The sequence below is a fragment of the Ovis aries genome, chromosome 15 (assembly GCF_016772045.2).
Source record: "Ovis aries strain OAR_USU_Benz2616 breed Rambouillet chromosome 15, ARS-UI_Ramb_v3.0, whole genome shotgun sequence".
NCBI lineage: Eukaryota > Metazoa > Chordata > Mammalia > Artiodactyla > Bovidae > Ovis > Ovis aries.
This window is the reverse complement of record NC_056068.1, coordinates 22792578-22816660: the sequence shown is the minus strand read 5'-3', so window position 1 is coordinate 22816660 and position 24083 is coordinate 22792578.

Genomic DNA, 24083 nt, shown 5'->3' with positions numbered 1-24083 from the left:
CAGTTTCCCTTCCTGGTTCACATAGGAAAATGAGACTGGTGTCACCTCCCCAAAGGTCACAGCTCTAAGTTAAGTGACTCTGGGAAGGAAGGGAGCCCTAACTGAGCAAATGTTAACCTTAGGTGACCTAAGCAGGGCTGGTCCTGGTTTCCTGTTTGATATCCAGCACCTGGGCTTCCCTGGTGGCTCAGTGATAAAGAATCTGCCAGCAATGCAGGAGCCACAGGAGATGCGGGTTCGATCCCTGGGTCAGAAAGATCCCCCGGAGGAGGGCATGGCAACCTACTCCAGTATTCTTGCCTGGAGAATCCCTTGGACAGAGGAGCCTGATGGGCTACAGTCCATAGGGTCTCAAAGAGTGGGACACAACTGAAGCGACTTAGCATGCACACACCCAACCAACCCCTGGTAAGTGTAATTCAGCTCTTAGGTACTCAGAGATCCAGCTGCCAGACATGAGACAAGTAATTTTTAATGCACTCTTGACATCGTCTTCCTGACTTCAGAGGCCTGGCCATGAACCAGATGTCCAATTACTCTCAGAAAGATCAGCTCAATATCAACTGCACTAAATTCAAGTCATATTCAGCAGAGGCTATTCAGCATCCAGATGGACATGAGTGAATATCGCCATTCAACAGGGCAATTCACTACATTACTTGCAAAGTCCTTCTCTAGCTAGCTCATCTCAGTCAGCCTAGGCATACTGGTTCCTGGCCAGAATCAAGTTTAGCCTGACTATTAAAGTAAATGCAGGAACTCAAACTTTCCAAGTCAACACCATCTCATCCTTCCATTAGATAGTTAGAATGCTTAAAATTTCTGTTGAAAATCTGGTCAAGCTGACAAACAAATACAAAGTGGTTTCTTTAGAACAATCTTGGTTCTGCCTATGAATGCTGGAGGAGCCTTCTGTTACCTTGCAGAGCTGGGCTGACCTCCCTGGAGAAGACGACATGGGTTTGACTCTCTAATGCTCACAACTAAACATCCCTTTTGCCTTCTCTTCATCTGGTAGTTCAGTTGTGTGGCTCTTCTTCGGTTGTCCCTGCAAGCATTTGGAACTGCAATGCTCACCTCAGTGTCTCTCTGAAGTATGCAGCTGGCATGCTGGGAAGGGTGGTCCAAGGGCTATATCAGCCCTGGCTTCCTACGTTCAGACATTGAAGATCTGTTGCCAACTGGATGAATTTAGCCACAGACAGATGTGAGGGTCTCCTTCACCCCATCTCTCTCTCTCTCACACACACACACACACACGCACACACACACATTTGACTTCCAGGTGGCCACAGTCCCCACCAAGTCTTCTTGCCACACATACATTTGGTTTCACTCATTTACCTTATCTCTCTGGACATCGACGAAGCTTGCATTTGTAAGAGCCTGCCAGAGTCTGCACATTATAACCCACTAGTTTTCAACCCAAAACATGTATATTGCAGGTGGCTCCTTCAGGGCACACACGAGGATTACAGCTAGTACACAAATTAATAGCAACATCAGGCCACGGGATTTCTCCCTCTAGCACAAAGGTGTAGGTAGAGTTGCAGAGGGGGGATTCTAGGGTGAGTTACAACTCTTACCTTTCTGCCACCCTTTTCTGGTGACATCGACAGTCCCTGGATGCTTGATTCAGCTCTGCATGGTCCCCCCAGGCTGCATGACAGAATACCACTCATCAGATGGCTTAAACTGTAGGAACCTATTTTTCATAGTTCTGGAGGCCACAAGTCCAAGCAAGCTTGAGCTGCCAGGGTTGGTTTCTAAGGAGGCTTTCCTTCCTGGCCTGCAGGCCACCAACTTCATGCTGTGTCACCACTGGGCCTTTTCTCTGATGGAGAGAGAGGAAGCTCAGTTGGGTTAGGATTTTCCTCATGATCTTATTTAAACTTAATTATCTCTTTTAAGGCACTCTCTCTAAATGCCGTCACCATGAAGATTAGGGCTTCAACATAAGAATTTGTGGGGGACACAATGAAGTTCATGAACAGGACTGACTAGAAAGCCCATGCACAATTGTTTCTGTTGTGCCAACAGCAAGGATGGTAAATATGTAAATATTGATTATACTGATTAATTTCATTTGTGTCCATTAATATATGAATACTGATTGTTTACATTAATAAGTATAGGATTCATTTCTATTAATTACTCTAAGGCAGACACTGCTATTCAATAATGATACCCTTTCCTTTTGGGCCAAGGTGGGGCCTCAGAAATCTCAACATAATGTTGAGGCAGCTACTACCAACCAACTGAATTTGATACAGGAGATGCAGCATACTTGACACTCATACTTCATAGCCTGGCCTTCTCCACCTTGGGGAAGGATCTGGGAACTAGATGAAAATCCAGGAGTGGCTGGTAGACATCTGTGTTTTGGAACTGCGGCTTCCCACGGGTCTTTCCTACTGGTCAGAACACCCGGCCAACGGGGACTTCTGACTGACAAAGTCTGGCTGGAAACTCTCTTTCCTTGATTCTGTATCTAGCAACTCATCCTCTCACAGCTTGTCCTTTTTTCCTGCAGAGCTGTGAGAAGCCCCAGCCATAGCTAATGCCTGGAGTCATCAGCCTTGCTTCCTGAGCTGGGGAGGGGCTATTGTCTCAGAAGTTGTTTTTTCTCAGCAGCCACTTAAACACAGTTTGAAAATGCATTTTCTCTACTTTTCTTGGAATTGCATTCTTATCCACTAATCTATGCTGTTCTCTCTGAGCTACAGTCCCTAGAGCTAAACATCCCCATCTTCTGTCAGCTGCCTAGCCTTTCTGTATAAGAGGTGAAGGAGTGGATTTGTAAGGGGTAAATAATACCACATTGAATGGAAATGGCTTCACAAAAATAGGATCTAACATTATGAGCTTAGTTTCAACCACAGAACAATATAAAGAATGATATGCGGTTTTTACAAGGTAGGTTTTGAATTTTTTTTTTTTTGTATCACTATTCTTTGAGTTTCTTCTTGAATTAGATACTAGGGAAGCAGATTGTTCTGATAAATGGGGCAATGTACTTCCCTACCACTTAATTCAAGGAGGAACTCCAGGAGTACAAAAACTCACCATGTTTTCCTCCTTTCCTTGGCTGCCAGTAAATGGATCGCTGTTTTGTACAATGATCACTATTATTATTAGCTGAGGTTTCTGATTATTTTCTCCTTTCATTACTGGACGCCCTTGCTCATCCTTAATATGAATGTATCTTCTACCTGAGCTGTTTTTTCCTCATAGGAAGTGAATGGGATACTGATATTAAATTATACATCAGTAGCTCAGTCAGGGACATATCACCAGGATACTGGGATTTGACCCGAATTCAATCCGCTAGTCATCTATTGATCCCTATTACCAGCTGGTCACCAAGCCCTCCCTACACGTTCTACAGAAGACATGTTGAATCTTTTGAAATGATGAAAAGTTTAAAGATGGACAAACATTTGTCAATAGTCGTCATACACTATCTCAGCAAAATAACAAATCTCAAGCCCCCAAATTTATATAACTTAAAACTTGAGAACACCCATGATCTCAACTCCTCCTTCAGTTCCAACCAGATCCATATTTCCAATTATGTCTCAGGAGGAGACATATTCTTTGTGAATATCCCAAAGGCATCACACACCTCATAGGCACAACTGAACTCTATCTTCCTACCCTTTCTTCCTACAGATTTATTTCGTTCCTCCACTATAGTCTTGGTTTCAGTCCATTGTATCACTGTTCACTGAGTGTCCTCACATTCAATCAGACTCCAAATGCTTGACAATAAGCTTCTGAACCTTACCCCTTCCCTGAAGCCCCCTCTCACTGTCTTAGAATAACACCCGCTTTTCTCGACCCTATAGTATCCTAACAACTTCCTAAGCATTCTTTCTGCCATCTGGTCTTATCTTTTACCCTTATACTGCCATCAGCATCCTCTCTCTTCCTGATCACTTTCTCCATAAGGACATTTATTGGCCTCTCAGTGCCCTGAAAATAAGCACCATATTCCATAAAGAAGTGTTCAAAGTCCATTGCAATCTAGCTCCAACCTTCTCCAGCCTCACCTCTCACTTCACATTAAGATGCCTATGGTTCAGTCCTACCAAATTCCTCATCCTTTTTCAACAAGCTAAGACCTGTCATGACTGTGTCCTCTTGCATCTGTAGTTTCTTCTGCCAAGAATGCTGTTTACATAGCCTACCTTTCAACCTGGAAGTTAACTTTTATTTTTCATGAATTAACTCAATTATCAACAATACTCTAGATACCTACGCTACAATTAGATCTTTCTTGACCTTTCTACCTCCCCTTAGTTGCTTTTTAAAGAGTCTTCCCTAGAAACTACCCAGGCATATTCAAATTATTTGTTAACAGGCTTCTCTTTGGCTATCACTCTGAGCTAATTCAGGTCAAGAACCACATTTTTCATAGCTCTAGTATCAAGTGCAGTAAATGGCACAATGTTGATGTTCATTAAATCCTAATAAAGCAAGCACTGAAATATGAAAGCATAGTAGGTGGCAAATACTCTTTTATTATGAGATAATAAAAGATCTCCACTGAACCGTTTTATTAATGCAGGATTCTTTATTCAACGGCCATAGACTCCTCGAGGTATGGAGTAATAAAGAGAAAAGTTGAGGTTATTCTAGCTTATGTTATCTTAGCGACTTTGAGACAACATGATGACTTCTACTTTTTACCATGTCTTTTCAATATTCCTCCTCTGCCTTCACCATAGCAACCCCATCTTATGATAAGCATCATTTTAAGAAGATAGATGAGAGAGAAGCCCAGTTGTGCAATTTTTGTGCCCAATTTGGAGTAGGCATCAGTTTTATCCAATGATAGTGTCTTCTTGTGAGCGTTTTGCATATGGTGGTAAACCTCTCTTGCCCACAAGCACTGAAATTGTTATATTTGGGTTGGCCAAAAACTTCATTCTGTTTGGACATCCCAGTAGACAGAACTTTTCCCAAAGTGGCTGCAGGAGTGCTTCCCATCTCAGTTGCTCTTCTACTGGCCAGCAGGACCTGGCCTTATTGCCTTCAAGACCGCCTCATTCTCTTCTCTGTGAATCTGAACAGTCATTGCCGTGTTCAATAAGTATGAAACAGTCTTGAGGAGCTATTGAGAAAAAGTTCAGAACTGGGGGAAAAAAAAGATGACCCTTGTTATGGAGTGGTAAGAAGTTTAGCAAAACTGTTTGTAACGCAATTATTTTTGCAGTGACATGAAAAAACAAAAATAAACCCAATGAACTAGTAGGTGTGGTCAAAGGGACTTCCAAGCAAAATGCTAAAGTACCAACTGAGTTATTTTAGACATGTAAAAGAAAATGGGCTTCCCTGATGGTTCAGTGATCAAGAATCCATCTGCAATGCAGGAGATGCGGGAAATGCGGATTCGATCCCTGGGTCAGGAAGAACCCCTGGGGAAGGAAATGGCAATCCCCTCCAATACTCTTGCCTGGGAAAATCCGCTGGACAACCCTAGAGGACTACAGTCCATGAGGTTGCGAAGAGTTGGACACCACCGAGCACGCATGCATGGAAAAGGAAACCCTTTTAAAGAAAATTTAAAGGAAATATGAAAGATCCAGGACTTGTTCAATTTGAAAATAAAACTGATTATCATCTCCATTCTCTCATAGTAGAAAATGCTCAAAAACAAAAATGGCCTCAGGGTGAAGATCAAATCCAGGGTTCTAAGATGAAAACATCTCAGGATAAATATGAAACCAAGGTTGTGACTATAAAACTCTTTTCTAGGATCTTAGCTCAAAACCAATGTGTCATGGAAGTTCAAATAGACTAAAGCACTTCTCAGTACTTAAGGGCATTCTTCGCAAATTCTTCTCTGTTCAACAAATCTAAGTCTCTTACACAGCCTAAGAGACATCCCAAGGAAGAAAAAGGGCGCATCTCAAAAAAGATTTGTATATATTTCATTTTTCCTCTTTTTGAATGAGAGGACAAAAGTGATTATCCTTGTCTCATCTGGATGTGGTGGGAAAGGATGGATAACTTGTGCCTTTACTTCATAGATTTTAGAAAAAGAAGAACTATCCTCAAGGAATTGCTCCAGAGAAGCCCCATTGTCACCTGGACTTAATTTAGTTGACAAGATCTTAGACATTTTAATTGACACCACAATGGGATGAAACTTTGCAAGTCTTGGGGGAAGGGGTGACTGAATGCATCTGAAAGTGGATGTGAATTTTGTGACCAAAGGCAGGTATGGCAGATTTTGTTTTCCAAAGATGACCACAGACGTATCTCATATCTCACATGTGCTTCTGTGATGCAAACTTGCTAATGCTCTATTAAGAGATGGAGCCTAATCCCCTCATTTGAATTTTGGTGGGCTTGTGGAGAGGGTGATGGCACCCCACTCCAGTACTCTTGCCTGGAAAATCGCATGGATGGAAGAGCCGGGTGTGCTGAAGTCCATGGGGTCGCGAAGAGTCAGACACCACTGAGCGACTTCACTTTCCCTTTTCACTTTCATGCATTGGAGAAGGAAATGGCAACCCACTCCAGTGTTCTTGCCTGGAGAATCCCAGGGATGGGGGAGCCTGGTGGGCTGCCGTCTCTGGGGTCTCACAGAGTCGGACATGACTGAAGCGACTTAGCAGCAGCAGCAGCAGTGACTGTTTTAGCCAAAAGAGTAAAATAGAAATAATGATGTGTGTGTCTTCCAAGACTAGATCATTAAAGGCAATGCAGTTTTGACCTTGTTCTCTGGGACACAGTGTAGAAGTCCAACCCCCTGAGGCCACTGTGAGAGAGCCCAGGCCACAGGGAGAGACTATGTATAAATATTTTGATTGACAGCCCCAACAGGCTTCCAGATGACAGCCAATATCAACTGCTAATTATGTAAGTAAGATATTTCCAGTGATTTCAGCTCCCAGTCGTTGAGCTACATCTAGCCATTGAGATGTCCAAGTCCAGGTGCTGGACATTAAGAATGGCAGATAAGTCAACTCCACAATGCTCTGCATGAATTCCCAATCACATAATTCATAAATATAATTCTAAATTTTAAGGCATGTAGCTTTCAAGTAATATGTTACACAACGATAGAAACTGGAGCATATGGACATGGGCAGTCTCAAAATTTTGTCACTTACAATGTTGCTTAAATATACCCCTTTCCCAGCATCAATAGAACAGAAAAACTGAAAAGGTGCATAAACTCCTTACATGAAATAAAAGAAAGGAAATGATTAAATTCTGTAAAAGAATGAGAATGTGGATTATTATTTTTGGGTATATATGTATTTATTAATAAGGAAAATTAAGAAACAGTACTCTTGCCTGGAAAATCCCATGGATGGAGGAGCTGGTAGGCTGCAGTCAATGGGGTCGCAAAGAGTTGGACATGACTGAGCGACTTCACTTTCACTTTTCACTTTCATGCATTGGAGAAGGCAATGGCAACCGACTCCAGTTTTCTTGCCTGGAGAATCCCAGGGACGGGGGAGACTGGTGGGCTGCCATCTATGGGGTCGCACAGGGTCGGACACGACTGAAGTGACTTAGCAGCAGCAGCAGCAGCAAGCTATCCAGAGAGCTAAGAAGAATGAAACATTAATTGACACAGAGTTGACTCCTCAATGCTGGCATCTTGGGTGGTATAATTTTCCTTTAGACTTTTAGTAGTTTTCCCCAAATTAAAAACTGTCAGAAGAATTTCCACTTCTGGCAAAGATGGAGTAAGAAACACCAGAATTAGCAGAATTAATTCTATACTAATTAAGTCTACAGCTCTGGTGCTGCCTAATAAATCTTAAAAACAAAACTAAAAAGGATCAAAGTATTTCCAACTGAAATTCATCCCAGAAAGAGATCAAATATATTTTTAAGAATGCATAAATAAATATCCAGCCAGCAATCAACAAGGTATAATTCACAATGTCTGGCATCCAACCAAAAACTAAAAGACATTAGAAGAAGTAGGAAAATATGACCCATAATGAGGAAAAAGATCAATCAATTGAAACCAACCCAGAATAGGCACAGATGTTAGAATAGCAGAAAAAGACATTAAAACAGTTCTTATAACTTATTTCCATATGTTCAGAAAGTTAAGCAGAGACATGAGAGATATTAAATATACTCAAATAAAACTTCTGCAGATGAAAACTACAGTGTCTGAAATAAAAACTATACTAAACAGAATTAATGGTGTGTTATAAATTGTGGAAGAAAAGATTAGTAAACATGAAGACATAGAAATAGACACTACTCCAAATTAAACACATAGAGAAAAAATAATTTTCTAAAATGAGCTTGAGACAGTTTCAAGTAGTCTACTGTGCATGTAATTGTAGCCCCTGAAGGAGAGAGAAGGAAGAAAAATAATACTTGGGAAAACAATAGCCAAATTTTTTTCCAACGGCTGAAGTGACTTAGCAGCAGCAGCAGCAGCACTGCAAGAGCACAATGAACCCCAAGCACAACAAACATGAAGAAATGTACATCAAGGAAAATTGTGCTCAAATTGTTCAAAACCAATGCTAAAGGGAAGGTTTTTAAAGCAACCTGGAGGTGAGGGTTGGGGAGGTATCTTACATACAAAGAAACAAAGACAAGACAAAATATTTTTCATCACAATCAAAAGAAGTGAGAAGACAGTGAAGTAACATCTTTAAAATAGTGAAAGGGGGGGAAAAAAAAGCCACCACCTAGAATTATATACCCAGTGAAACTACCTTTCAAAAGAAAGTTAAAAAATACTTTTTCAGACTTACAAAGCTAGAAGAATGTACCATCAGCAGACTCAAACTCCAGGAAACATTAAAGAAAATCTGTCAAACGAAAGGAATCTACTACCAGATGCAAACCTTGATCCATTAAAGGGAAAGAAAAAAAAGAAAGCACTGGAAATGATAACTACATAAGTAAATATAATAATTTCTTTCTAACTATTTAAATCTGTTTGGAAGATAATTGACTGGTTAAATCAAAGTCATGAGAATGTTTTACAACATGTATAAAAGTGAAATGTATGGTAAAATTTGCCCAAAGAATGGAAGAGGAGAAATGTAAGTACCCTAGAACAATGTGAATTTGAGCTGGGCAGGACTACTTGTATGTGAATTCTTTTTCAGTAGTACAGGACTACATGATCCAAGTATAGTTAATTTCATAGATATGGAACCCTGGATAAGGAAGAATTATAGATATGAAGTAATTGTATACAAAGAGGCCAAAATATAAATTATACATGTAATTTTCACTGTCTATAAGGTTGGTGCCCTCAAAGGTCAAATGTATACTACTTTAAAGTTCTTGTTCTATAAGCGTTTTGTTTTATAAAGTCACTTGAAGATAGGTAGACTATGATTAACCAAAGGTACATATTAAAAAATCTAAAGCAAGCACTAAAATAACAAAACAATAATGACTAATGGCTAATAAGAAAAAGAAAAAAGAAAGATATGTTGCCTGGAAGAAACACATTTTAAGTATACAACACAGAATGCTTAAAATAAAGGCATAAAAAAAACCCCACTAATTAGCACTAATTACCAATGTTTTGCACTAATCAAAGGAAAGTTGTTGTGGTTATACCAGTATTAGAAAAAGTAAACATCAGAGCAAAGATTTAACAAGGGTAAAGAAGGTCATTGTGTAATATTAAAAGGATCAGTTCATTGGGAGGATATAATGATCTTAAGTGCTTATCCACCTAATAATAGAATTTCAAAATATATGAAGCAAAAACTGATAGAATTGCAAGGACCAATAAACCAATCAATAGCTGTAATCAGAGATTTTAATATCAATCTTTCAATAAAGCAAGCAAGATCATAGAAGATTTGAACAACACAATCAACTAATTTGACCTAATTGATATTTATAGAACACTGCATTCAACAAGAGAAGAATACACATTCTCTTCAAATGAATACATAAAATTTACCAAAAATAGACCATAATCTGGGTTATTAAACAAGTCTCAATAAATTTAAAATTCAAAAGGATTCAAATCATACAAAATATGTTATTAGGCCATAATATAATTAAATTTGAAATCAATTACAGAAAGATCTCTGGGAAAATTCCCAAATATTTGAAAACTATATTTGAAATATATACTGAATCAAAAATGAAAATACAAAATTATTTTGAACTGAATGGAAAAGACACACAACTTATTAAAATTTGTGGTACACAGCTAAAGCAGTACTACTGCTGCTGCTGCTAAGTCACTTCAGTGGTGTCCAACTCTGTGCGACCCCATGGATGGCAGCCCACCAGGCTTGCCCTGTCCCTGGGATTCTCCAGGCAACAACACTGGAGTGGGTTGCCATTTCCTTCTCCAATGTATGAAAGTGAAAAGTGAAAGTGAAACCTCTCAGTTGTTTCCGACTCCTGGTGACCTCATGGACTGCAGCCCACCAGGCTCCTCCATCATTGGGATTTTCTAGGCAAGAGTATTGGAGTGGGGTGCCATTGCCTTCTCCGAAAGCAGTACTACTTGGATGAAATTTATAGAACCAAGCATTAATATTATGAAGAAAGAAAGGGCTCAAAACAAAGATGACTTCAGCTTTTATTTTAAGAATAATAAAAAAGAGCAAATTAACCTATAATCAGTAAAAGGAAAAATAACAGAATAAAAATCAATGAATGACAAAATAGGAAAACAATAGAGAAAAATCAATAAAACCTCTAGCCAGACTAATGAGAAAACAAAAGGCAAGAACCAAATTAGTAATATCAGGAGTGAAATAAATAACATCAATACAAATTCTACAGATACGAAGAGATCAATAAGGGAATATTATGAACACCTCTATACCAATAAATTAAACAACGTAATGTGAAAAGCACAATTTCCTTGAGAGACACAAACTATTAAAGTCTCGCAAGAAGAAATAGCCTGAAAAGTCCTATATCTATTAAAGAAATTAAATTTGTGATAAAAATATCTCAATAAAGAAAAAACACAGACTCAGACATCTTCATCTGTAAATTATACTAAACATTTCCGATAAATAAAGGAGGAAGGAACACTTTCAGTGGTACTCTGATAAAATCAAAGACTTTAGAAGAAAACAAAGACCAATGTCTCTCATGAACTTAAATGCAAAAATTGTAAATAATCTAGTATCCAAATCCAACAAGGTATAAAGAAGATAATATGTCATCACCAGGAGAGGTTTATCCCAGGAGTGTAAAGCTGGTTTAACATTTGAAACCATTCACCATATTAACATTTGAAATAATTCACCACATTAGAGGCCTTCCCAGATGGCGCTAGTGGTAAAGAATCCACCTGCCAATGCAGAAGATATAGGTAAGAAATGGTATCCCGCTCCAGTATTCTTGCCTGGAAAATTCCATGAGCAGAGGAGCCTGGTGGGTTACAGTTCATGGGGCTGCAAAGAGTTGGATACGCTTGAAAGACTGAACCACACCATAGTAAAAAATAAAGAAAACCCTGTATGATCATTTCAATGAAAGTGAAAGTGAAGTCGTGTCTGACTCTTTGCGACCCCATGGACTGTAGCCTACCAGGCTCCTCCATCCATGGGAATTTCCAGGCAAGACTACTAGAGTAGGTTGCCATTCCTTCTCCAGGAGATCTTCCTGACCCAGGGATTGAATCCTGGTTTCGCACATTGTAGACAGATGCTACCATCTGAGCCGTCATGGAAGTCAATCATTTCAATAGATGCTCCAATTGACAAAAATCCATCATTTATCCATGGTTAAAAAGAGAAACATGTTCCAAAATAAATTTTTGAGAGTTCAGAAAAATAAAATAAAATAGAGAAACAATTCTTAGCAGGCTGGAAATACAAGAGAGCTTCTTCAATCTATAATGACACTATGAAAAACCAACAACTAACATTATACTTAATGGTAAAAGGCTGAATGCTTACTCTCTTGAGATGAGGAACAAGGCAAGGATATTTGTTTATCACTTCTAGTCAGCACTGTACTGGAAGTTTTTGCTATTGCAATAAGTGAAGAAAAAGGAATAAAAAGCAACCAGATTGAAACAGAGAAGGTGATAGTATCTTTCTTTTTTTGTAGATGACATGATTGTCTATGTAGAAAAAATAGCAGAATATGACCCCACAAAACATATTAAAATTGATTGAAATTGGTTGTTGTTTTTCAATTTCTAAGTCATGTCTGACTCTGCAACCCCACGGACTACAGTATGCCAGGTTTTCCTGTCCTTCACCATCTCCCAGAGCTTGCTCAAACTCATGTCCATTGAGTCGGTGATGTCATCCAATCATCTCATCCTTCTGCTCCTGCCCTCCATCTTTCCCAGCATCAGGGCCATTTCCAATGAGTCAGCTCTTTGCATCAGGTGGCCAAAGTATCAGGGCTTCAACTTCAGCATCACTCCTTCCAGTGAATATTCAGGACTGATTTCCTTTAGGACTGATTGGTTTGATCTCCTTGCAGTTGAATGGACTCTCAAGAGTCTTCTCCAGCACCATAATTCAAAACCATCAATTCTTTGGCGCTCAGCCTTCTTTATAGCCCAACTCTCATGTCCATACATGACTACTGGAAAAACTGTAGCTTTGACTATATGGACCTTTGTTGGCAGAGTGATGTCTCTGCTTTTTAATATGCTGACTAGGTTTGTCATAACTTTTCTTCCAAGGAGCAAGCATCTTTTAATTTCGTGGCTGCAGTCACCGTCTGCAGTGATTTTGGAGACCAAGAAAATAAAATCTGTCATTGTTTCCACTTTTCCCCCATCTATTTGTCATGAAATGATGGGATCAGATGCCATGATCTTAATTTTTCTTATGTTGAATTTTAATCCAGCTTTTTCATTTTCCTCTTTCACCTTCATCAAGAGTCTCTTTAGTTCCTCTTTGCTTTCTGTCATTAGAATGTTATCATCTGCATATCTGAGGTGGTTGATATTTCTCCTGGCAATCTTAATTCCAGTTGATGACTTATCCTGCCCAGCATTTTGCATTATGTACTATGCATAGAAGTGAAATAAGCAGGGTAACAATATACAGCCTTGATGTACTCCTTTCCCAATTTTGAACCAGTCCGCTGATCCATTACCCAGGTTGGCTCAGCATTAAAGAAACTGCTTGCCAATGCAGGAGATGTGGGTTCAATCCCTGGGTCAGGAAGATCCTCTGAAGAAGGGAATAGCTACCGTCTCCAGTATTCTTGGAGAAGGCAATGGCACCCTACTCCAGTACTCTTGCCTAGAAAATCCCATGGATGGAGGAGTCTGGTGGGCCACAGTCCATGGGGTCGCTAAGAGTCGGACACGACTGAACAACTTCATTTTCACTTTTCACTGTCATGCATTGGAGAAGGAAATGGCAACCCACTCCAGTATTCTTGCCTGGAGAATCCCAGGCACAGGGGAGCCTGGTGGGCTGCCATCTATGGGGTCGCACAGAGTCGGACACGACTGAAGCGACTTAGCAGCAGCAGCCAGTATTCTTGCCTGGAGGAACCCATGAACAGAAGAGCCTAGTGGGCTGTGGTCCATGGGGTCACATAAGAGTTGGACACAACTTAGCGAGTAAACAACAGGAAGATTATTTGCAATAGTATAAAAATTTAAAATACTTAGAAGAAAACTAATAAAAAATATGCAATACCTGCACCTTGAAAGCTATGATACACTGTTGAAAGAAATTAAAACCTAGCTACACAAATAGGTACAGATATCAATAGATAGATATGGGTCAAACAACTTGTAATTGTTATATTAATTTTCCCCAAACTGACCTATAGATTCATACAATCCTGATGAAATCTAAACAAGTTGGTTCTAAAATTCTTATAGAAATGCAAAAGACCTAGAATAATTAGAACAACTTTGAAAAAGCAACAAAGTGTGAGGACTCACAGTGCCTGATTTCAAGACATTTCGGTATTAGTGGCAAGATAAATAAATCAATGAAAAGGAATAGACAACCCAGAAATAGACACGCCTATATACGGACACCTGACTTTTTTACAAGGTAAAAAGACAATTCCGTGGAGAAAAGATAGTCTTTTCAACATAAGGTACTAGAGTAGGGTATATCTATAAGCCAAAAAAATGGAAAAAAAAAGAAAAGGAAAGGAAAGAAATTTGATCCACATTTTCTATTTTAAAGCCCTTCTCTGGAGGCTCAGTTGGTAAAGAATCTGTCTGCAATGTGGGAGACCTGGGTTCAATCCTTGGGTTGGGAAGATCCCCTGGAGAAGGGAATGGCTACCCACTCCAGCACTCTGACCTGGAGAATTCACTCCTGGTCCACAGTTTCTACTTTAACTTCGATCCATACTTCCTATTTTTTAAAAAAAAGTAACTCAAAAAACATCAAAGATCTTCATATAATACCTAAAATTGTAGAAGGAATCACAGGTAAAAATATTTTTGACCTTTAAGTTAGGCAAAGATTTCTTAGACATGACATCAAAGTCATGATCTAAAGTAGAAAAAAACTGATAAATTGAACTTCATCAAAAATTTAGAATTTCTGCTTTTCAATGACACTTTTAGGGACTTCCCTGGTGGTCCAGTGGCTAAGACTATTTGTTCCCAATGCAGGGGGCCTGGGTTTGATCCCTGGTCAGGGAACTAGATCCCATACGATGCAACTAAGATCCAGCTCAGCCAAATAAATAAATATTTTTTCAAAGCTTTAAGAAAGACACTTTTAAGGGAATAAAGGGGCAAATCATAGATTGGGAAAAAATATTTGTAAAACACATATCTAATAAAGGATTTGTATCCAGACTATATAAAGATGTCTCAAAACTAAGAAGAAAATAACTAAATAAATAAATGGCAAAAGAGTTGAATGAGCACTTCATGGAAGAACATATATAGATGTTGACGATGCACATGAAAATATGCTTCCCAGAATTCAACTTTAGAAAAATGCAAATTAAAACCCCGATGACATGCGCTAGCTACCTACTTGAGAAGGCTGATTATACCAAGCGTGAGTGAAGACGTGTGGAAATGGAACGTGTAAAACAGCAAGGGTATTTGCTGCCATCTGTGGTTCTCCTTCAGGGCCACCCAGAGGTAGAGCGAAGAGATATCAGTGTGGTCCAATGAGATGAACAGCGATCGTGTTGGAAAACAGTTTGGCAGTTTCCTTAAAAATTAAAGACTTCCATATGACCCAGCTGTTTCATTCCTGGGTATTATCTAATTTAAGCAAAAGCATATGCCCAATACATGTATACATATGGCTGAGTCCCTTTGCTATTCACCTGAAACCATCACAACATTGTCAATTGGCTATACCGCAATGCAAAAGAAATAGCTGTTAAAAAGCATATATCCATACAAAGACTTATAAATGAATTTTCATAGCAGTTTCATTGATAACAGTCTGGAATTGGAAATAACTCAAATATCCATCAACTTGTGACTGAATACTCATACCTATATACCTGCACGTTGGAATATTACTCAGCAAAGAAAAGGAATGAGTTCTTAACATATACAATAGCACAGATACATTTCAGACTAATTATGTGGAGTGAAAGAAGCGAGACAATAAAGAAGAGTACAAACATGCACAGAAGTAAATTTTTCAGTGTGATAGATATGTTCATTATCTTGATTTGTGGCTACAGTTTCACAGATACAGGTATATATCAAAAGTTATCAAATTATACACTTTAAATATGTGCAATTTATTGTATATACATATAATATACCTCAACAAAAGTGCTTTAAAATTAAAATGCATAAAAACTGACAAAATATATAATCTACCCCACTCTGTGAGCCTTAAGGGGGAAAAAAAGGCCATCTGCAGAATAGAAACACAAGTTTCTTTTTATTAGATGAAGGAAGATAACAGAAAACCTTGGTCTGTGAAGCTACTGCGGGGAGCAGAGATGGTGCTTAGCACATCAGGCATGTGGGGGTGATTAATGCTCTCCCCTCCTCTTCTGCTGCTGTCGCTCAACTTAAATGAGGGCTACAGAGTCCCCAGGAAGAATAACTGGACCCCATCTATGTAGGTGAGGGGTCACCAGACTCGCAGTGCTCTGGGGCTTTGCCAGCAGAAGTGAGAACGAAGACGGGCTCCATGAGAGAGAAGGCTGTCCCCGAGAGCCAGGACTCCAGGCAGGCGAGGAGCCGGTGGCTACAGATGCACCTTGCAGCTGTTGCGGGAACCCAGCCCAGGCCGCCGCCGCGGTGCTGCGTGTGCCTCGCGGAGCAAAGGGGCAGTGTGAGGGGACTGAAAGGACCCATTCACAGAAGTCAGTCGCACTCCGGGATCCGAGCCACCCAGCTGGGACACGCTATCCATCTGAGTCACAGCATCCTCCCCACGGAGTGTGACAGCCCCTGTCCTTGCAGACTGCAGTGCCCCCATGGCTTTGAGAGCGCCAAAGGCATCTGCTACTGCCTTCTGTGGTTCTCCTTCAGGACCACCCCAAGGTGGAACAAAGAGAATTCAATCCGGCCCTATGAGATGGACAACCATGGCCTGGGGTGTTACAGCTGTGTGAGGGGCTCACGTCAGAGAAGACGGCTGGGCAAAAAGAACTCTAACAATGGCGCCTGAGCCACAACCCTGAGCTTCCAGCCATCAGGGACCTCATGTGAGAAAAATGTAGAGAACTAATATCCCCTTCTTCTCTCCTCCCCCACTGCCAAAAAAAGCATTGTTGCTCAGGGTCACCCAAAGGTGACCTGCTCTGAGATGGCTGTGACAGACTCACAGCTCTGCAGAGTGAAGGCCCAGGGATCTGGAATAAAATGCCATGGGGTGGATGATCAGAACACGGCCTGCCTCTCACCAGCATTTCAGAGGGCTGGGCCGGCCAGCTTAATAGCAAGTGAAGACCGGGACCAATTATTGATGCGCTTAAAGCAACCTCTGGAAAATTCTCCAGCACACGTAGGGGCAGGAAACTACAAATCTGTCCATGCATTTTACTTTTGCTTTTATTTTTTTTAACTTGTTATTTTGTATAGCCGATTAACAGTGTTATGATAGTTTCAGGTGAATAGCGAAGGAACTCAGCCATCTCAACCATACGTATACATGTATCCATTCTCCCCCAAACTCCCCTCCCATCCAGTCTGCCACATAACACTGAGCAGAGTTCCTTGTGTTATACAGTAGGTCCTTGGTGATCATCCATTTTAAATATAGCAGCATGTACATGTCCATTCTAAACTCCCTAACTATCCCCTCCCTCAATTGTTCCCCCAGACAATCATAAATCTGTTCTCTTGTCTGTGAGTCTGTTTCTGTCCTGTAAATAAGTTCATTTGCAGCATGTCTTTTTAGATTCCACATATACAGAATACCATACAATATTTCTCCTTCTCTTGTATGCCTTACTTCAGTCAGTATGACAATCTCTAGATCCATCTACGTTGCTCTCTGCCTTTGGCTAAGATCAAGTGCAGTATCTGTTCTCATCCGTGAATTTTAGAGACAAATATATGGCGACCATTAAATCTAAGTGTTAGTATTAATATGATGCATTTTTACTCATAGGCTAGGAAATAACTGAAATTAACCTAAGGAAGTATGTCAATGAACAGGAGTACATTTTCTTCCTATTGTAAAGTGAAAGTTGCTCAGTCGTGTCCCCCTTTTTGTGACTCCACAGACTGTACAGTCATGGAATGGTCCAGGCCAGAATCCTGGAGTGGGTAGCCTTTCCCTTCTCCAGGGAACCTTCCCAACCCAGGGATCGAACCCAGGTATCCGCAGGCAGATTCTTCACCAGCTGAGCCACCGGTGATATAGGAGAAAGGGATAAACAACTGTAACAACAAAGCCCTCTCAGTATGGTGTTCCCTATGCAGAGACGCATGCCTGGAGATCAGGACTGGTTCAGACTGATCCCCTGAAGTGACAATTCTGCAAAATGGTACGAACAGACTCCAGATCCTATTATAATGCAATAAAATCAAAGTTAACAGCACCATTTAGACAAGAGCAACAGACTACAATTTTACAAATATTTTCACTGTGAGATTTTTTCTTAATGTTTTTATATTGGAGCCTCAGTACCGAAATGACCCAGTACTTCCCAGGGAGTAAAAGATCTACTGTGTGTGGACGTTGGTGACTGAGGGAGCCTGTATCGCTTGATAACAGAACACAACGAAACAGAATGAAACTTTATCAGAAAGGATTTAGATTAGATCACAGGAGGCACAGAGTCCTAGAGTTGATGTCCAAGTGACATTTGAAATTCCTTTATGCTCTGGAGTACCTGTCTGTCAGGGACAGAACCATCTCCAGACATCCTGACAGTTCAAAGAAGCATAAACAGCAAAAACGGACACTATGATACACTGTTTCCAAGCTGACTCCTTCATCCCTAAGGCTAAATATTTGTGAATATCCATTTGATGTACTAACTAATGAAAGCTGAGTCCGTTCTCTCCATAAACAGACTGGTTCGTTAAGAATTCAGATCAGACATGGCAGAATCTCCTGACTTGCTGATTGCTAATGTATCTTAACAGTGACATACATTCTTACATGTTCCGATTCAGCAGAGTCTTCTTCCCTTAGCTGGAGATGTCGAGTTTGGACGGCATATGTTTAATCTAGCCAAGAGAACATATTTCCTCCCTGAAACATGGCCTTGACAGTGAAGCAAAGTGTGATTAAGTTGTGTCACAAATAGGTGCAGCTCAATCCATCTGGCAAAGGAAGTCTGTGCTGCCTAATTAGAAAATTTAATGATCTGATCTGATCAAACATCCATTTACAGTTTTGATATGTGAAATTACCGAATTAGATGGCTGCAAAAGGGTGTGAGCTGGTGTCCTGACAAAACCCCTGGAGCTGGGACTGTGGACCTGGGGATGGTGAGATTGGTACCCATTTAGGTCAGCAACACACTGTCGTAAAGGAATGCCACCCGACTTTCTGAAGATTCTTGGCCGGTAACTTGTGAAACACTGATCTGATTTGCTTGGAAATTTTTAAAATAATTGGCTCCTGCTGGCTGAGGCCCCATGCCAACACCACATGGTAATTCATTCGTGACATTCCTAGAAGAGAGAATCTGCTGGAAGAGCTGCAGTAATATGTTTAGGGAGTAATCCTGCCATCCTCTGAACAGGATGCATAAAAGGAAGCAAGCAGCAGAGAGGCCTCTGTGTTTCCAGGGAAAAGATTCTCAGTCTAAATGGAAATCTTATGACTCTTCCTCTTTTCTTCATTCTCAGTCTCCAAGAAAAAACTTGGGACCATTTTAAGATTGAGTATACAATCCCAGAGATGATGGTTCAGGTCTCCTGGGTTTGGATTGACCTAAATTCTAGAAGGTAGCTCAAACGGTAAAGAATCTGCCTGCAAGGCAGGAGGCGTGGGTTCAATCCCTGGGTCAGGAAGATCCCATGAAGAAGGAAATGGCAACCTGCTCCAGTATTTTTTCCTGGAGAATTCCATGGACAGAGAAGCCTGGCAGGCTCTGGTCCACGGAGTAGCAAAGAGGCAGACACAACTGAGTGGCTAACTTTCACTTCAAGTTCTAGAAACTATGAGGGTGTTTTGCAAAGAAGCCACTTGACTTTAGGCATTGTTCTGTAGATGTCACTTGATTCTTGGGAAGCTTTTCAAGAAACACCCGCTCTCTTTGGGAAACAGAAAAGCACGAAGGTGATCTGACTCTTGGAAATAGTAATGATGGTATTGTATGCAGGTCAGAGCTTGAGTAAGAGAACTCAAAGAGAGCACACAACAGGTTCCAAGATCAAGAGAAAGCAAAGCATGGAACTAGGATTGATCTCTCAAAATTGTGAAAGAAGAAAGGAAAAGAGGGAGGGAGGAACAAATCATGTTTCAAGGGAAGATTCAAGGGGAGAGGCGCAAAGAAAGGCAAGATCAGAAACTGAAAAACGAGAGTCCAAGAGGGAACAAGGTTGTTCTGGAAAAACATCGAGTCCCAGGACACAGAAAAACATCTCCCTTCCTGTTCACCACCAACCCCAAATGGAGATGGAGCTCTTCAGAAATTCATATGTCAGGGAATTAATGAATATGAATTCATGATTATGAATATGTCATATTCATACAGGACACAGTAGAGGCATCTGGAGTGGGATCCTGGTCTGGAAACCCTATGATGTAAAAAAGGCACATTCATGCCAGTTACCCTTGACAAGTTGCTGCTGGATGCCCATTATCAAATCTCATCTCCTGGATTTTCCCATTACAAGAACGCAAAAAGATGGCATCAATAACTGGTGGTCTGGGAGTAAGAATTTCAAATCTGGGAAATACCAACAAAACAGCCCACTCTAGCAATGTAAGACTAATACAAGGAGAATGGAAGGGATGGTGAATGGGAATCTAGCTAAATCTGGCAAGAATTGAGGGCTGCATGGACTGGCCAGGATCAGCCAGGACCACCCCACTATAAGAGAATATAATAAACTCCAACATCAGTTGCTAAGGGTCCAATCTGATGGAACAGGTCATCACAGTGACAATGCTTCTTAGGCAGACAATTCCTGGGACAGGTAGTCTTGATGACATGGATTCTGTCTGAATTAGGATAAAAGTTGGGCTCTCAAAAGTAAAACACAGTGCCTAAGGGAAGTGGAATCCCCCAAGAATTGCCACAGAAAGAATAAAATATCTAGGAATAAACCTACCTAAGGAGACAAAAGACCCGTATATGGAAAACTATAAGACACTGATGAAAAAAATCAAAGATGACATAAACAGATAGAGATATATTCCATGTTCCTGGGTAGGAAGAATCAATACTGTGAAAATGACTATACTACCAAATGCAATCTACAGATTCAATGTGATCTCTATCAAATTACCAATGGCATTTTCCACAGAACCAGAACAAAAAACTTCACAATTCATATGGAAACACAAGACCCCGAATAGCCAAAGCAGTCTTGAGAAAGAAGAATGAGCTGGAGGAATCAACCTTCCTGACTTCAGATTATACTACAAAGCTAGTGTTCTTAAGACAGTATGGTCCTGGCACAAAAACAGAAATATAGATCAATGGAACAAGATAGAGAACCCAGAGATAAACCCATGCACCTATGGGTACCTTATTTTTTACAAAGAAGGCACAAATATACAATGGGACAAATTAGCCTCTACAATAAGTGGTGCTGGGAAAACTGGACAGCTCTGTGCCAAAGAATGAAATTAGAACACTACCCAATGCCATACACAAAGATAAACTCACAATGGATTAAAGACCTAAATGTAAAACCAGAAACTATTAAACTCTTAGAGGAAAACATAGGTAGAACACTCAATGACATAAATCAAAGCAAGATCTTCTATGACCCACCTCCTAGAGTAATGGAAATGAAAACAAAAATAAATAAGTGGGACCTAATTAAACTTAAAAGCCTTTGCACAGCAAACGAAGCTACAAACAAGGTGAAAAGACAACCCTCAAAATGGGAGCAAATAGTAAACAAAGGATGTTTAAACAGATAGTAAAGCAAAGGAAACAACTGACAAAGAATTAATTTCCAAAATATACAAGCAGCTCATACAACTCAATACCAGAAAGACAAACAACCCAATCAAAAAGTGGGAAAGGGACCTGAAGAGACATTTCTCCAAAGAAGATATACAGATGGCTAACAAGGACATGAAAAGATGCTCAACATCACTCGTTATTAGAGAAATGCAAATCAAAATTACAATGAGATACCGCCTCACACCAGTCAGAATGGCCATCATCAAAAAGTCTTGCATCACTGGTAGGAATGTAAACTGATACAACCACTATGGAAGATGGTATGGAGATTCCTTAAAAAGCTAGGAATAAAACCACCGTATGACCCAGCAACACCACTCCTAGGAATATAGCCTGAGGAAACCAAAATTGAAAAATACACAAGTACCCTAATGTTCACTGCAGCACTATTTACAATAGCTAGAACATGGAAGCAACCTAGATGTCCATCAATAGATGAATGGATAGAGAAGTTTTGGTACATAGCCACAATGGAATACTTTAAGGTTAAGATTAAGTGAAGTTGCTCAGTTGTGTCTGACTCTTTGCTACCCTATGGACTGTAGTCTACCAGGCTCTTCTGTCCATGGGATTTTCCAGGCAAGAGTACTGGAGTGGGATTCCATTTCCTTCTCCGCAGCAGAATACTACTCAGCCATAAAAAGGAGTGCATTTGAATCAGTTCTAATGAGGTGGACGAACTTAGAGCCTATTATACAGAGTGAAGTAAGTGAGAAAGAGAAATATAAATATTGTATACTGACACATATATATGGAATCTAAAAACATGGCACTGATGAATTTATTTTCAGGGCAGCCATGGAGAAACAGATATAGAGACCAGACCTATGGACATGGGAGGAGAGGAGGGAGAAGTATGAAGAGAGTAATGTAGAAATATACAATACCATAGATAGCCAACAGGAATTTGCTGTGTGACTCAGGGAACTCAAACAGGGGCTCTTTGACAGGCTGAAGGGTGGGATGGGGTGGGAGATGGAGGGAGGTCCTGGGAGGAGGGGACATGGGTGTACGTATCTATGGCTGATTCTTGTTGATATATGACAGAAAACCAAAAATTTCTATAAAGCAATTACCCTTCAATTAAAAATCTTTTTTTTTAATGTAGAACACAGCGACTAGGGGAAGGGGAGTCCCCCCAAAATTAGGTGACTAGAATTAAGATCCAGGATTACTGACCTGGGATCAGAGTCAGGTTCTCAGGCAAGGGTCCTGCAAGGAAACTGCCCCCATACACAGTGATGTGGAAAAGAGGAGTTAGAGCTGGTTGCTTAGCTAGTGCTTGAAGCTCTGATAATTCCTTTTTGACACCAGTTGGTCTAAGCTGAAAAATGGAATGCCTCCCCTCACCCCGGGGGAAAGGAGTTCTCAATACAACATGAAGCCTGGCTCAAGGATTGGATGTGGCTGAACAGGCAGGGGGCAGGTTATTATTGCTGGCAGATGGCTAGTCTGATTCAGCCAAGGAAGCTAATAAGAATCCACACATCAGGAGTCTCCAAATTCCCCCAATTTGGAGACAGCTTCCTATGGAGATCAAGTTGAGATATATAGAAACAGGACCTGTGGTCTAACAGAGATTTATTTATTTGTAAATGCAATTGCCTAAGAAGTATTACAAAAGTATAAAAATCAGATCATGTTCAATTATATATTTAATGGATAAAAACATAATGATATGAAATTCATTCTGGCCCAGAACATCTAAGGTATGCGGAGGCAATACCAATAATAGATCATCGGGGAAAAGAGTAGCCTGAAATGTCATTAACCAAAGAGCAAATATTTATTGGCCATTCTTTTGTGTTAAATAAGAGGATTCTAGACTAAATAAGACATAGTTTCTACACTCAAGGGACTTTTAAACTAATGACAGGAAGCCAGGGGCCCAGGGAGGAACTAGCCATATAAATATTGCAGACTCTGCCTCTGCACCCTGGACCTTTTGTGCTCAGGCTGGTACAACAGAAGGCCACTCTGCCCATGTGTGCAGCAGGCTCGTGGTGCTAAACAAAGGCCCCAGCCCCTCCTCTAAGAGCAGCCCTCAGCAATGACTCTCTGAGGTTGAGATATAAATATCTCAACACCTTTACCCCTCAGGTGGGATAATTCTGAGACATGTGTTTTGTACTCCTTCCAGGAGTTTCCTCATGGACCTAGACTCCAGCCAACCACCGTGGTGGTAGCTTAATAACTCATCAGCCTTTATCATATACTTTATACATCAGCCTTACTTGAATCCTTGTCTCAAGCACTTCCCTGGTGGCTGAGACAGTAAAGAATCTGCCTGCAGTGCAGGAGACCTAGGTTCGATCTGTGGGTGGGGAAGATCCTCTGGAGAAGGGAATGGCAAACCACTCCAGTATTCTTGCCTGGAGAATTCCATGGACAAAGGAGCCTGGTGGGCTCCAGTCCATGGGATCACAAAGACTGAGTGACTAACGCTTTCACTTCCTTATTTCAAAGTCAGCTTCTGGGAGAATTCCAACCAAGACAAACACCTATGCTATACTGTATAGCATACCAGACAATTTACATTCATTATCTCATTTAGTCCTTTTGGCAATTGAATGAAGAAAAATATTTCATTATGCCACTTTACTGCTTAAGGT